This window comes from Suricata suricatta, chromosome 11, assembly GCF_006229205.1.
Source record: "Suricata suricatta isolate VVHF042 chromosome 11, meerkat_22Aug2017_6uvM2_HiC, whole genome shotgun sequence".
NCBI lineage: Eukaryota > Metazoa > Chordata > Mammalia > Carnivora > Herpestidae > Suricata > Suricata suricatta.
In genome coordinates this window covers 10,255,506-10,263,724 of record NC_043710.1, presented here as the reverse complement: position 1 = coordinate 10,263,724, position 8,219 = coordinate 10,255,506, and the positions used below count along the sequence as shown (strand labels likewise).

Sequence of the window (8,219 nt, the reverse complement as noted above, 5' to 3'; positions counted from 1 at the left end):
CCCAATTGTTCATTTTTGCTCTTGATTCTCTTGCCTTTGGGGAATGTGTCTAGTAGGAAATTGTTGTGGTTGAGGTCAAGGAGGCTGTTTCCTGTTTCTCCTCTAGGGTTTTGATGGTTTCCTGTCTCACATTCAGGTCCTTCATTCATTTTGAGTTTATTTTTGTGTATGGTGTAAGAAAGTAGTCTAGTTTCATTCTTATGCATGATGCTGTCCAGTTCTCCCAGCACTACCTATTGTGGAAGCTGTCTTTTTTCCATTGGATACACTTTCCCACTTTGTCAAAGATTAATCAGCTATACATTTGTGGGTCCAATTCTGTGTTCTCTATTCTACTCCATTGGTCTATGTATCTGTTTTTGTGCCAATACCATACTGTCTTGATAATGACAGCTTTGTAGTAGAACAGAACTCCATTTTGAAACTGGGACACAACTAAAATTATCGTAACTCAGATGAGGAAGTAATTGTCAAAAACAATGAAGATTGCATGAAGATGAGTTTTGGGCAAATGCAGAAGGAATACCAAAGCAGGAAGACAACTATGCCACAGATTTCAGAATACACTTCCCAGAGACAAGAAGTTCGCTGAGGCATAAAACACACAGTCTTGTTTATCATCCTGAGAACGAGTGCCACCAGCGGACAGCTGCAGCTTCCTTGGACAAGTATAGTTCTGAGAAGTAAAAGTTGGGAATAACAGAGAAAACACATCAAAAAGCCACTTTTGAAGAATACCACTGCCTCTGAATAACTCTTACACTGGTGTCCTCAGAGAAGGAAACAAGTATTCTTGATGTAAATCTCCATGAAATCCTACAGATTAGAATCATGTGAGTATAGTATCATAATCGGGGATCACCAAATGCCCCCAAACCACAATATTTTAGTTATGAGAAACACCAAGTGCTTCAGATATTATGGTAGTCATCAAATACAGATTATGTCATAACTATGGATGAAGTAGTCAAGTAAAAACAGAGTCACAAAAATGAGAAAGCACAGATGAAGTGCAAAAGTGATGTGACAAAGTCTAATGGGAAGAAAACAATGTCAACATTAAAAAAAACTTGGTAAATATGGTACACAGTAATGAACAGCTGAAAAGAGAATAAGTAAACCAGAAGATAAATCTGGGGAGATGACTCAGAAGCTACACAGAGAGACAAGGAAATGGCCATAATAGAAGAGATGTGAAAAGATTAGAACTACAGAATTATAAGTTCTAAATATGTGAAGAGTACCTTAAAAAGAGAAGATAACAAATGGAGGGTAGGCAAAGTTGGCAATATTTGGAATGATCATAACTACATATTTAACTGGCGAAATGCATATACCCATGAAAACAGGTCATATAGCATACACCTTGAAGTGTTATTTTAAAAATTTATATTCAAACACATCATGGTGAATTTACAAATAGCAAAGACCAAAGATTATCTTAAAAGTAAAAAATGAAAAGGCAGATCACTTAGAAAGTGACAACAATTACATTGATAACAATGTAAGCCAGAAAACCACAGAAAAATGTTTTTCAGAGGCCTAAGAGAAAACGATGATAGGCCTAAATTTGTTATGCACCAAAACTGTGCTTCAAGATCAAGACTGAAATAAAGACATTTCCAGCAAAGTAAGCAGTTGGCAGAGTTTACCAGCACTGGTGATCATCCACCAAATAGAACATTCAGTAACTAGAACTTCCAAACAATTTACTTCAAAAATGAGGAACATGAAACCAAGAAGGATGTTGCATGATATGAGAAAGAAAGGCTAGCAAAGAAACCAGTAAACATGCATGGACACAGATTGTTTGCACAAAAATAAGAACTACAATATCTAATTCATTAGGTTAAACAAAGGACAAAATATAAAATACAGAGTCCCCCAAAAAATCAAAACTTGGGATTGACAGGATGACAGTTGGTCTTCTAATGTTCTTGTTTTATTTGGGAGATGAGTGAAGATAGTAACTTTAGATTTCAAGAAAGAATGAAAAAAAACCAAGACATCAGTAAAGGTAAGAATGAGTTGTATAATTTTTTCAGTCAAGAAGGGAAAATGTTATGAGAAAATGAATGATAAAAAATAAATGTACTCTATCAGCTAAAAAGGCAAGAAAAGAGATAGAATAAACAGAACTATATATAAGACAAACAGAAAGCAAAAATATGGTAGAGGAACAATTACCTCCAGAATTGCCCATTAAGGACATATGAAAACCCATTCTTCTCTAAAAGCACTGAGATCACCCTGGGAAAATGTTGAAAATCAACTTTTTCAGAAATCTAGTCATTGACCAAGATCTTGAGAGAATCTAAAATGCATTTACCCAAAGAGAATGATTGAATTTTGGTAAGAATATTGAGCTCTGTCATTTTTCCTTTGTGGTAAAATATTCAGAAGATATAATTTATCATTTAAACCAGTTTTAAGTGTACAGGAGCTTTAAGTGCATTCTCAGGGTTGTGCAAGAATTATCACCATCCATCGCCAGAACTTTTTCTACTTGAAGCTAAAAATGTATCTACTAAAGTAACTCCAGGTGTTCACCTACCCCCAGCTGCTGGCAAAGATTATTCTACTTTCTGTGTCTAGGAGCTGAATTATTGTGGAGATCTCATATAAGTAAAATCATGCAACATTGTTCTTTTGTGACTGGCTTATTTCACTTAACAAGATGCCTTGGTCTCACCTATGTTGTAGCCATGTCTCAAAATTTATTCTTTTTAAGGCTGAATAACATTCCATAGTATGTGTAAACCACATTTTCTTTATATGAGTGTTGCATTAATTCTATTTGATCCTTACATCTTAGCAATACTAAGTCTTCTAGTCCATGACCATGCAGCGTCTTTCCATTTATTTGTGTTATCTTCAATTTCCTTCAGCAATATTTTATAGTTTTCAGTGTTGCATTACTCATCTCTTTGGTTAAGTTTAAACTTAAATCTTTTATTATTTCAATGCTTCTATAAACTGAATTATTAACTTCCTTTTCATATTGTTCATGGTTAGTGTCTAGAAATGCAGTTGATTTTGTGTTGATTTTATGTCCTGCAACTTTCTTGAATTTATTTATTAGTTCTTACAGTTGTGTTGTGTGTGTGCATGTGTGTGTGTATGTGTGTATAATTGTTAGGGTTTTCTACATATAAAAACATGTCATCTGTGAAGTGAGATAATTTCACTTCTTCCTTTCCAATTTGGATGCCTTTAATTTCTTTATTTGCTGAATTGCTGTGATTGGGACTTTGATTTCTATGCTGAATAAAAGTGGCAAAAGCAGGCAGGCATCCTTGCCTTGTTCCTGATCTTAGAGGAAAAGGTTTCATTCTTTTACCGTTGAGTATCATGTTGACTATGGATTTTTTATATCTGGCCTTTATTATTTTGAGGTAGTTTCCTTCTATTTCTAGTTTTCTGAATCTTTTTTTTTTATCATGAAAGGATGTTGAACTTTGTCAGATGCTTTTTCTGTATCAATTGAGATGATCACGTGTGATTATTTATGTCATCTTGTTAATGTGGCATATTAATTGATCCATTTTTATATGTTGGTCTATCCTTAAATTCTAGGTATAAGTCCTACCTGGTCATGGTATATAATCCTTTTAATATGCTGTTAAATTTGGTTAGTTCTTCGTTGAGGATATCTGTATCACTATTATAAGGAATAGTGCTCTGTAGTTTTCTTGTCATGTCTGTATCTGGCTCTGGTATCAGGGTATTGCTGACCTCATGGAAAGACTTACAGCGTGTTCCCTCCTCTTGAATGTTTTGGAAAAATTTGATAAAGATTGGCGTTAATTGTACTTTAAATGTTTAGCAAATTTTACCAGTGAAGTTATCTGGTCTTTGGTTTTCTTTGTTGGGAGGTTTTCAATGATTCATTCAATCTTCTTTCTAGTAATAGGTCTCTTCAGATTTTCTATGTCTTTATGAGTAAGTCTAGGTTTTTAGGAATTTGTCCATTTCATTTAGGTTATCCAAATTTTGGGGAACCAATTGTTCATAGTACTTCTTATAATCTTTTTATTATTTCTATAAAATTGGTAGTAATGTCCTCTTTCATTTATAATTTGTTATTTGATTCATCTTTTTGTTTTAGTTAATTTAGCTAAAAGTTTGTCAATTTTGTTAATCTTTTCACAAAACCAACTCTTGGTTTCTTTGATTCTCTTTATTTTATGTTTTAACTTGTCCTTTTCCCATTACCCTCTCCCAGTTGTGTCACCCTGAAAATTAAAAGTCTTAGAACCATGGCAGCTATAGAAACCAGCGTCTTAAAATCCTGTGGAGGAGCTAGAACAAAATTGGAAATCTTTAAAAAGACCCATGCCCAGAGAACTGTCACTAATTGACCTGTTTGGAAGACATCTGGAAAAGCTCCATTTATAGAACTTATCTTTACTTGATGTGACTCAAGGCTCATTCTGTGGCAGAAGCATTGGCCTCAAAGTGTTTGTTAAAAGCAATCATCAGGAATAGTTTAATTTACAGCTTCTTGAGTCAGTGACACAGTTGGAATAACTTTCAGAATAAAGAAAATTTGGGGTAAAGAAACAAAGGAAATATACAGGAATGAGATTTTTTCAGGGATCTTTGAAAAATTCCCAACATATCCCTGGGAATCTAGAAGGCCATGTACATACGTATGTTGTATGTGTGCCCAGGAAAGACCTGAAGAGTCTCTAATTCCTCAACTGTGGCTTATTTTGAGGCTCTGTGCAAGTAAGAAGGAAAGGCTAAGATAGAGTTATAAACTACCAGATCATTAAAGTTGCCAAATGTGCACGTGTGCACGTGCACGTGCACACACACACACACACACACACACTCACACAGCCTCAAACAAAGGACAGGAGACTTATTTGGGTTGAGGGGGAGGGGTGTCTTTTAAAAATATCTGTTAAATCATTAGCTGACCATTAAACTTATCAAGTAGAAATTCTAATGTGAACAAATTACAAAGAAAATAGACTTCACAGAAGAGAGCTGGTGGTCACCACACAACAACCACAACCACAACCACAAACAGCAATGACAAATAGCCACAACAACAAAGAACCCTTGGGATGGGGTATTCTTTGAACAGGTTAACAAAATTGGAAAACCATTATCTAGACTGAATAAGAAAAAATTTTGGGAAGAAATTACTAAAATCAGGAATGAAAAGACAACATGATTACCAACCTTAAAGAAAAAAAAAAGGAATTGTAAGAGAATACTATGAACAACTGTATGCCAATAAATGAGATAACTTAGATGAGACAGTTAAAGTCTTTTAGAGACTGATGGAAGAAGAAATACAAAAGTTTAAAGATCTATAGCAAGTAGGAATTTTTAAAATTCCCATAAAGAAAAGCTCATGCCCATATAGTTTTACTGGTGAATTCTATTAAGGCTTTAAAAAAATTCAATAACCCTTTTTAAAAACTCTTTAAAAAATTGGAAGAAGACAGATACTTCTTAATTCATTGTTTGGTGCTAGAAAGGATATCATTAAAAAAAAAGAAAACTACAGATGAATATCCTTTATGAACAAAGACACAAAACTTATTAAAGGATCCAATTCAGGCAGATCTGCACCCCTCTGAGTCCCCTGGTCAGAGTGTTCTATAGATGATCAAAGAAACTAGAACAACAGCAGAATATGCATTTTTCTCAAGTACATGAAACATTTTCTAGGATACACTATAGGTTTGGCTACAAAACAATTCTTAGAAAATTCAAGATTAACATCATATCCTGCATCTTCTCTGACATCTTCATGGCATGAAACTAGAAATAAATAACAAGAGGAAAACAAGAAAATTCATGAACATAGGGAAATGAAACAATAGTCCTGAACAACCACTGGATCAAAATAAAATTGAAGGGGAAATAATTTTCTTGAGACAAACAAAAAGGAGAACACAGCATACCAGAATTTGTGCAGCAAAAGCAATTGTGAGAGGGAAGTTCATAGCAATAAACACCTACAGTAGGAAGCAAGAATGATACCAAATAAACATGCTAACCTTAAGGAATTAGAAAAGGAAGAATAGATTGAGTTCCAAGATAGCAAAAGAAAGGAAATAATAAAGATTAGAGCAGAATTAAAAAACAATAGAAGAGATTAATCAAATTAAGAGTTGGTCTCTTGAAAACATAAAATTGACAAACTCTTAGCTAGGCTAACCAAGGAAAAAAAGAGAAAAACCCAAATCAACAAAATTATGAATGAAAAAGGAGATATTACAACTAATACCACAGAAATTCAAAGGATCATAAGAGGCTGCTATGAACAACTATACACCAACAAACTCAATAGCCTCTAAAACATGAAAAAATTCTTGAAAACCTACAACTTACCAAGACTTAATCAGGAAGAAACAGAAAATCTGAATAGACCAATTACTAGTAAGGAGACAAAATCAGTAAGAAAAAAATCTCCCAACAAAATAAAGCCTAGCACCATATGGCTTTGCTGATAAATTTTACCAAAAATTTAAGGAATTAACATCAATCCTTCTCAAACTCTGTCAAAAAAAAATCAAAAAGAGGGAAACCTCCCAACTTCATTTTGTGAGGCCAGCATTAGTCTGATCCCCAAACCAGAAAAGGACACTACTAGTAAAGAAACCAGGAACCAACATCCCTGATAGATGCAAAATTTCTCAGTAAAATACTAGAAAACCAAATTCAGCACACATTGAAAGTGTTATTCACCATGATCAAGTAGAATTTATTCTTCAGATGCAAGGATGGTTCAACATATGCAATTCAATCAGTGATACCTCATAGCAACAGAATGAAAAAAAGAGAATCATAATCATCTCAATACAATCCAGAAAAAGCATTTGACAAAATTCAATATCCATTCATGATAAAAACTGTTAACATATTAGGTATAATAAAGGCCATATGTAACAGATCTACAGCTAACATCATATTCTAAAATGAAAACTTGAAGGATTTTCTTCTAAGATCAGGGACAAGACAAAGATGCCCATTTTCACCACTTTTATTCAACACCGTACTAGAGGTTCTAGCTGGAGCAATCAGGCAAGAAATAGAAATAAAAGATATCAAAATTGGAAAGGAAAGAATAAAATTGTCTCTATTTGCAGATGACATGATTTTATATATAGAAAGTCTTAAAGACTCAACCATAAAACCACTAGATTTAATCAATAAATGTATAAAGTTGCAGGATATAAAACTAATATATACAGAAATCAGTAGCATTTCTATAAACCAACTATGGAGTTTATGAAGAAATGACCAAACTGATGACATTTACACTAGCATTTAACTAAACTTTAAATAAAAATTTGAAAAAAAATACAATGGCATCAAAAACAACAAAATACTTATGACTAAATTTAACCAAGAAGATTAAAGATTCTTATCCTGAAAACTGCAACACACTGATGAAGGAAATTAAAGACACATATAAGTGGAAAAGTATTCCATGTTCATAGATTGGAAAAATCAACACTGTTAAAATGACAACACTACCAAAAGCCATAGTGCATTCCCTATCAAGATGCTAACAGCATTTTTTTTACAGAAGTAGAAAACTCCTAAAATTTATATGAAATCACAGAAAATTCCAACCAGCCAAAGGAAAACTGAAAAGAACAAAGCAGAAGGCATTACACTTTCTGATTTCAAGCTATACTATAAAGCTATAGTCATCTGTCATAAAAACAGACCTAATAGACCAATAGAACAGAATCAAGAGCCCAGAAATAAACCAAAGCATGTATGGTCAACTACTATTTGACAAAAGAGCCAAGAGTACTCAATGGAGAAAAGACAGTCTCTTCAACGAATGGTGCTGTGATGATTGGATGTTTCCATAGTAAAGAATTACACTGGACCTATATGTTACACTACTCACAAAAATTAACTCAAAATGGATAAGGACTTCAATATAAGACCTGAAACCATAAAACTTTGAGAAGGAAACATAAGAATAAACTCTTTGACATGGGCCTTGATAATGAATTTTTTGATATGACATCTAGAGCACAAGCAACAAAACAATGAACAAGTGGGACTACATTAAACCAAAAGCTCCTGCATATCAAAAGAAATCATCAAAGGGAAAAAACAACCTATAGAATGGGGAAAATTATTTGCAAACCAACATATCTAAGATGGGATTAATGTCCAAAATACATAAAGAACGCACACAACTCGACTGGGGAAAAAACAACCCAATTAAAAAA

The 8,219-nt window shown here is 33.5% G+C and overlaps 1 protein-coding gene across 1 annotated transcript in view; it reads right to left on the bottom strand.

Moving 5' to 3' along the window:
- Positions 1-8,219, bottom strand: part of LOC115271713 (membrane-spanning 4-domains subfamily A member 4A-like) — a 21,133-nt gene that overhangs the window by 12,646 nt on the left and 268 nt on the right. The window lies entirely within an intron of this gene.